Below are 7,695 nucleotides of genomic sequence, written 5' to 3' on the forward strand. Positions count from 1 at the left end.
AAGCAAGTCATGAAGATCAGTGAGATGCAAGGGAATGAGGCAAAGATCTCACTGCTCAGTGGACACCTTAGCAAATAATTTTGTGGATGTGTTTAAAAAGCACCAGGATGTCAAAATGTCTCACTGTGATAGTGGATTTTTATATTCCACATTTCCTTCTTTCATTTGTGTATCTAAGGATCTAAAACTTCATAAATATGCGACTTAAACCTTTTACCATATCTCTTGTGCCCCTTTCATGTTTTCTAGTGTTTCCTCCTGTGCTCTATTCCTTATATTCTCCTCTGATCTCCCACTTTACTACTCCTGCTTTCAAATCTCTGCTGAGGTTTTCAGAGTCACGTCTATAATGTTATCTATAATGTTGAATTGACACAGGTCTCAAGGGGAAATAGGCTCAACTCTGTTCTTTGCTTCTCTCTGAGCATTGGCTCTAAAATGCTCACTGTCCTGGAAGCTCTGCAACCCTTGCAACACTATTGCCATATTTCCACTTTTCTAAATACATTCTCATGATTCTCATATTGTCTTAAAAACAGAAATATTGGTTTTTGGGGCACAATTTCACAGAAAAGTGAACTGTAAAATAATGATGCCTTGAGTGTTTTGTTAGAATGTTCATCTCAGATCTCTCCACTAGGTTATCATGTAGTTTAATTCAGTTTTCTGCTCTTCAACCCCACTAACCCTCTGACCTCACTGCTCTGCAGGAAACCAGACCCAGGTGCTGCCCCTGTGCACCCACTCCCCGTCTCCACCAGCAGGCTCTGCAGCCTCAGAGGAGGGCACAGCCAACTGCTCAGGTGAGGGCCTTCCAGGACCAGGAAAGCTTCTCCTTCCAGGTTAGGTGCCTCCTTGACCTACTCTCTCCTCAGACAGCACACAGCTCCGCCTGGTGGACGGAGGCCATCCCTGCGCCGGCAGAGTGGAGATCCTTCACCAGGGCTCCTGGGGCACCATCTGTGATGATGGCTGGGACCTGCGTGATGCCCACATGGTGTGCAGACAGCTGGGCTGTGGGGAGGCCCTCAATGCACGGTCTCTGCTCACTTTGGGGAGGGATCAGGGCCCATCTGGCTGGAGGAGCTGCAGTGCACAGGAAATGAGTCCCAGATGTGGAAGTGCCCATCCCGGGGCTGGGGGCACCATGACTGCAGGCACAAGGAGGATGCCGGGGTCATCTGCTCAGGTCTGCGCTGCACATTGTCCAGGGCTGGGGTAGAGTGTGAGGGTGTGGGGGAGACACTGAGCACAGTGTCTTTAAAGAGACAGCAGAGCCCCCTTCTTTTGTCATCACAGCAGCAGTGTTACACATCTCTCACTGTTCTCTATAATCACCTCTCTCTCTCTAACCAGCACTTTTACAGACTTGGGTCCCACATGGGATTACACTTGGCTCACCTTGTTAATCCTCAATGTTCAGGTTAATCTCACCTTCCAAGGTTTTCACTTAGTTCATCTGCACAGTCTCTTTTTTGTGCAAGGTCTCCTATGCACATGTTAGGTGATGATATGCACAGTTTCCAGGGATCATGATGCAGACATCTTTGGTGGAGTTATCTGCCCCCACCCCAATCACCACACCTCCGTTAGCAGATTCTGTAGTTTGTCAGGAAGCAGCATCTAGTGTTTCTTTCCTGCTGAGGGCCCAGAGCTCTGAGTGGGGTGCTCACGGTGCCCTGTCTCCCCCTTTCTCTTTCAGAGTTCCTGGCCTTCAGGATGGTCAGCCAGGACCAGGAATGTGCTGGGTGGCTGGAAGTTTTCTACAACGGGACCTGGGGCAGTGTGTGCAGCAGCCCCATGGATACCGTGACTTTGTCTGTGATCTGTGGACAGCTTGGCTGTGGGGACAGCGGGACGCTCAGCTCTTTGGTTGCTGTTAGGGAAGGGTCTAGACCCCGGTGGGTAGATGGAATCCGGTGTAGGAAAACTGATACCTCTCTCTGGCAGTGTCCTTCTGACCCTTGGAAATACAGTTCGTGCTCTTCAGGAGAGGAAGCTTCGATCACATGTGCAGGTGACTATTATATGTGTCGGTCATCACCGCATAGGCTGTCACAAGAGATGTTTATTTTCAAATCCAGCTCATGACTTTAAGTTAGGTCTTTAAAATGAAGTAGGATAGTATTTTAATCCATATGTTCCAAACCTGTTTTAGAGGAAAATATAAGGAAACTTGTGCTGACAGCAGTGCATGTGAAAAATAACCATGTGATTATATTGAACTTGTGGGGAGTGTGAATAATCCTCTGATCAACATCTAAGGAATTCTAGTGAATGAGGACTAGCTAAACGCTATGCTGAACACCTTGAAATAAGTGAGGCCCAGGTCCCCATGCTCTGTGTCTCATATGCTCCTGAATTTTTGCATGGAAATACATCAGTACTCATCAGACTCCTGGTCCATCTGCTGGCAGAGAGTAAACCGTGTCTTGTAGAATCAAAATTACACTCCAGGTCAGAGGACAGAGAAGAGAGAATATATAATCTCTGCCTTCATGGAGCAGGAAATCCCAAGTTGAAAACTCTCTTTAGACTGAAGTTTCATTGCCACGAGGAATAGGAAATGTGTGGAGGGTGCACTTGTGGCCAGAGGAGAAGTCCTGCTTTGATGGAGGGGAAGGATGAGAAAGAGTCCTGGCAGGAGGAGATGGGAAGATGATCCTGGTCAGTGTAATACTGGGTTTTGAGAAAATTCTGTCATGGCAAGAAGAGAAGGAAGATAGGGGGAGTGAGACGGGACCCTGGAAGGTAGAGCAGAGCGGAGACCTCCCAACCTCTCGTGGGCAGGTGCAAAGAAACAGTTCTCTGAAGGAGGATTTGGTTTATCCTCTTGACTGTCACTGCTGAGAGGGCAGAGAGACCTTGGGTCTCCTGATCTTTCTTTTTGCTTTGCTCACTTCTAAGAGTGAACTGCATCCCAGTTTTCTTGGTTGATCTGTTATGCATTTTAAAAAAAAGATTTATTTATTTACGCATACAAGAGCTGAGGTACAGGCCAGTGGTGTGGGGGGTGAGAGGATTCACCAGAGACAGAGTGGGGAACAGAACAGGCAGACTGACTGAAACACACTGCTGAGGGGAGCAGAGGCGAGTCAGGAGAGATCTGTTGTGCCATGTGGGTTATTTCCTGGCTGGCTGGCAATTGAACTCGTGCTGCAGAGGCTGCGGATAATTTCATAGTTTGCGTCTTAACCTTGAACCACCAGGGAGGCCCTCTGTTATGTAATTTTTCCTTAAAAAAGTGTAAGTGGAGTGTTAAACATGAATTATTTCTGTGACTCTAGAGTTATTTTATAAATATCTTCTTATTAGTACAACAGACCACTGAATGATTTTGTATTTTCTGTAATAGTTTACTCATAAATAATAAAGGAACTATACTTCACTAGATTTTAGTCATCTATTCATTCAGCGCATTTGATCAGTCCCCTCTGCCCAGTGCTTACAGAAATTTCTGCACTCACACATGCTGAATGAAGGCCTGTGGGGCACCTGGCACTGAGCTAAGAGCAGGAGCACAGATGTGGGTCAGATGTGCAGGGTCTTTCCTCCAGGAGAGCTCCATCTGTGTGTGTGTGTTAGTTGTGGAGCACAGAGAGTGACAGACAAGACAAAGATAAATTAATTTCAGCTGCTTGTATTGACCTTCTTGGGGGGCAAGAGCACCCCTCCTGTCGCTGACCCAAAACTCCCCCTTTGTTTCCACAGAAAGGACGCCCAAGAGCTGTCCATCTGCAGCCCCCTGCACAGGTACATCAGCCCCTCCCAGCTCCCCGTCCCCTGGGGCTCCTCCTTCAGGACCCTAACAGGGGTCCCTGGCCTTGCAGACAGGGAGAAGCTGCGCCTGCGGGGAGGAGACAGCGCGTGCTCGGGCCGCGTGGAGGTGTGGCACGCGGGGGCGTGGGGCACGGTGTGCGACGACTCCTGGAGCCTGGCCGAGGCCCACGTGGTGTGCGGGCAGCTGGGCTGTGGCTCGGCGCTGGACGCCCCGCGGGCGGCGGCCTTTGCCCTGGAAATGGCAGCATCTGGCTGGACGAGGTGCGGTGCAGGGGCGGGGAGTCCTCCCTGTGGGAGTGCCCTGCGGCTCCCTGGGGGCAGAGCGACTGCAAGCATGAGGAGGACGCGGGAGTGAGGTGCTCGGGTGAGTGGGCGACCCTGTTGGGGGTGGAAGAGGGACATGTGCTGGCATCTCGAGGCTCTTCCTGGATTCACGTGCTGCTCTGAGCCTGGCACCTGGAGGCTCTTGCCTGATGCCTTGGAAGCTGTGAGAGAACAAGGTGCCAGACCAGGGGTGACCTGGGGCTTTCCCACCCAGCTCAGTAGATGACCCCTCTCTCCCCTTCTCTCCAGGTGAGAGGACAAGAATCCAGCCCAACCTTGGAAGTAAGTGCTGCTTCTTCTCTGAGTCACAAATAGAGGCACACACACATTCTCAGGGATTTGTGCAGTAGCATCTACATAATTCTGGAAAATTAATCATATCAGCACAGGAAAGGCCCATACTCAGGTGCTGCAGTCCTGTTACCTCTGGCAGCTCTAATGCCCCAAAACTTCATCCACTTCACTTTATAAAAATCCCTTAGAAACAGATGCAGAAGAAAACTGGCACATCTCAGGGCAGGATCTGTATGGGCGCATCTTGGGTTCAGGCCCAGGCATGTATCTGAGTGCTAACTTCATGGATGAGGACTCAGTGGATGAGCAAGACAAGGGCAAGTGGGGAAGGGCTCTCTTGGACCTACAACCATCTCTTAACCTCACAAGCCTCTTCTGTCCTCAGGCAGCAGATCAAACTCAGCTCCAGGCCTGGGCATCTTCTCCCTGCCTGGGATCGTCTGCATCGTCTTGGGGGCCCTTCTCTTCCTGGTACTGGTCATCCTGGGGATTCAGCTGCACAGAGAGAGAGCAGAGCACCAAGGTGGGCTATGGGGATGCTAAAGGGAAGTCGTGGAAGGTGTTAAGCCAGTTATGATACCAAGGAAAGTGCCCCAGTATTGTCTCCACCACAGTCTGGCAAAAAGCACCTTCTCTACAGTAGCCTTCAAGATTCGAGACAGCTGAATCCTTGGTTGAATATAAAACCTCTCAAAAATTATGACTTACTGTGGAAACAATGTCAGTGGGAATTGAGTATAGGATCGCAATCAGTGTCAAGAGAGCTGTCTCTGTCCCACAGAGCTCAGGAAGGGGCTCTGGCAGCCCAGAGGGAACCCCCGTGGGTTGACACGGGAGAGCACCATGTGCTTTGCCTGTTGTATAGGGACTGTCTCTCTAGGACTTTTCTCTGATGATCGTGCCATTTTCTGCAGCCTCACCTGCTTTCGAAGATGTCATAGATGAGGCCTTGTACCAGGAGATTGATAACTATGCTCTGCCAGAAAGGAGGACCTTTTGGACAGCCCAGGTGTGTCCCAGGCTCTCCCCACTGTTCCTGAGCTGACCATGGTTTCCTTCACATTTATAGACTCAACCTCTCAGCCTCCTCCCAAGGCAGGAGCTCCCTAGGCCTCTCCCTACAAATCTGAAGCTCCATATCTTCTGAACCTTGACTCCGGGCCTCCTACTACGGCAAAAGGTTTCTGTCTGTGATGTTCTCCCCCCACCAGGAAACCTGTCTGAAGACTCAGCGACTAAGTTGCCGTATTACACAGAGGAGAGTGAGGAGAAGGGAGACACAGTGTCTGCCCCAGGTAAGAGACACAGATTTTCCTTTTTTGTGGGGATGAGAAGGAGGAATCTCTTCTGAAGAGAACTTCTGTGATGAGGATGGGAGGATTCTCTTCTGTCTTCTTCACAAAAACCTTTTGCTCTCTCTCCACTCTGTCACCTCACAAAGGAAAATATCAGACCCAGTTCTCTGTATCCACAGCTACTTCTAATCAGTTGCAGACATGCATCTAATTCTTATAGACACAAAGGGCATTTTTTTCAGTAATATCTAAAATTGACATTCTGAGAATTTGCATGGTGAGCATTGGGAAGTGTTGTTTGCATAGGAGATGGTGTGATGTTGGTGGGTCATGTACATACTGAGACCCCAAAATTGATTATTGCTAGGACTTAGAAAACATGGACTGGACTTCCCTGGTGGCGCAAGGGGTTAAGCACAGCACTATGAAGCTGTCCGCATGCAGCCTCTGCAGCATGAGTTCGATCCCTGTCCAGCCAAGGAGCTACTCACATGGCGCAGCAGACCTCTCCTGTCTAGCCCACTGCTCCCCTCGGCAGTGTATTTCAGTCAGTTTGCCTGTTTGTTCCCACTCTGTCTCTGGTGAATCCTTTCACCCCTGCACCTCTGGCCTTTACCCAGTTCTTGTATGCATAAAAAAAAAAAAAAACCATGGACTACTGGTGCTTGTACTTACCAGCCACTGGAAGCTCATATTGACAAGGGACTTAAGAGAGGAGAATTTCCTCCTGTATCTTCCCCAGATGGTGATGATGGATAGCTCTGGACATGAGACTTGAGACATGTCAGAGGGATTCTAAAATTGGAACCTTAGATCAAAGCATCCTTCGATCAGTGGAGTGAAACCCAGGCCCCCTTTGGTGCAGGACAAGGGATCGCCTGTCTGGAGTGAGAGGTACCCAGATTCCTTCTGCCTGCTCTGTGTTTCCCACAGACTCACAGGCATGTGGGCATGTGGGTTCTCTTCGTCCATTTTCACTCCAAGACACTGATTTGTACATATTATATTTACAGCTCTGTAGCATGTGCTTGAATGTAGTACCTGGTTTCATATCACAATAGCTTTTTGATGCTTTATGGTATGAGAGGCCATGTTAGGAAAGTATACTAGGATATGTGGAAGAATCAAATAATTCTGAGAATATTGAGATGAAATATATTCTGATCCCAGGGCCAGAGACAGCCCTGGACTCTAGAGCTTATACGTGTCACCTGTTGGAATCTCTGCAGTAGAAGGGCCCGAGCACCCCCCAGTCCAGCCTCAGTCCTTGTTCATTTCCAGAGTCTCCGGGACAGCCTGTCAGAGCCACGGGAGATGGTTATGATGATGTTGAAGAGTTTCCTGTTCCTGAAATTCCTACTTCCCCAGGAATGAGTAGGAATTATTTTTTCTCAGAGGAGGACAGTGGTGCAGGGTATTCCCAGCCAGGTGAGTGTCAGCTCTGTCTCCAGTAGCCTCATTTCCTTGTCTGGGGAGGATGAATTTGGACATGTCAATAGTCAGTTTATCTTCACTATCAACATCTGGGGCCCTCTAGACCTGGATGTAGTGTTCCTGGATATTGTCTATTTCATCTCTTCTGAGAGGAGACACATCGTGTGTTCTCATGTCCATTTCCTCCAACATCTCGATACAGACATTCCTCTATGAGTGGTAGAGGCTTTATTCTCATTTTTTTCATTCTCCAAATTAAGAAATATGATCTGACAATAAATTTGGGGCTTTTTCATTTTGTGGGCCATATTCTGGAAAGTTTCAATAGCAGTGTCAATTAAATTTGAAAGCTAGAAAAATGTGTTTGGGGAACCATGTATCCAGAACTTTAAATTTGGGATTAACTCTTATTAATGCAGATGTTCAAAGGCCCTACTTGGAGTGATAATATCTCAGCTGTAGAATGAAATTAAGAGATAATTTTCTTGCATTGTTTCAGTTGTAGATGAAAACCACCTTCCTTAGACTAGGCCTCTGATTATATGTGAGCACGTGGGGCCTGGGGAGC

The 7,695-nt window shown here is 48.6% G+C and overlaps 1 pseudogene; it reads left to right on the forward strand.

Moving 5' to 3' along the window:
• Positions 1–710: 710 nt before the first annotated feature.
• On the forward strand, positions 711–5,693 carry LOC119253919 (antigen WC1.1-like; annotated as a pseudogene).
• Positions 5,694–7,695: the final 2,002 nt, after the last annotated feature.

This window comes from Talpa occidentalis, unplaced genomic scaffold (genome assembly GCF_014898055.3).
Source record: "Talpa occidentalis isolate TD23 unplaced genomic scaffold, MPIMG_talOcc4v2.1 talOcc4.2386, whole genome shotgun sequence".
Classification (NCBI taxonomy): domain Eukaryota; kingdom Metazoa; phylum Chordata; class Mammalia; order Eulipotyphla; family Talpidae; genus Talpa; species Talpa occidentalis.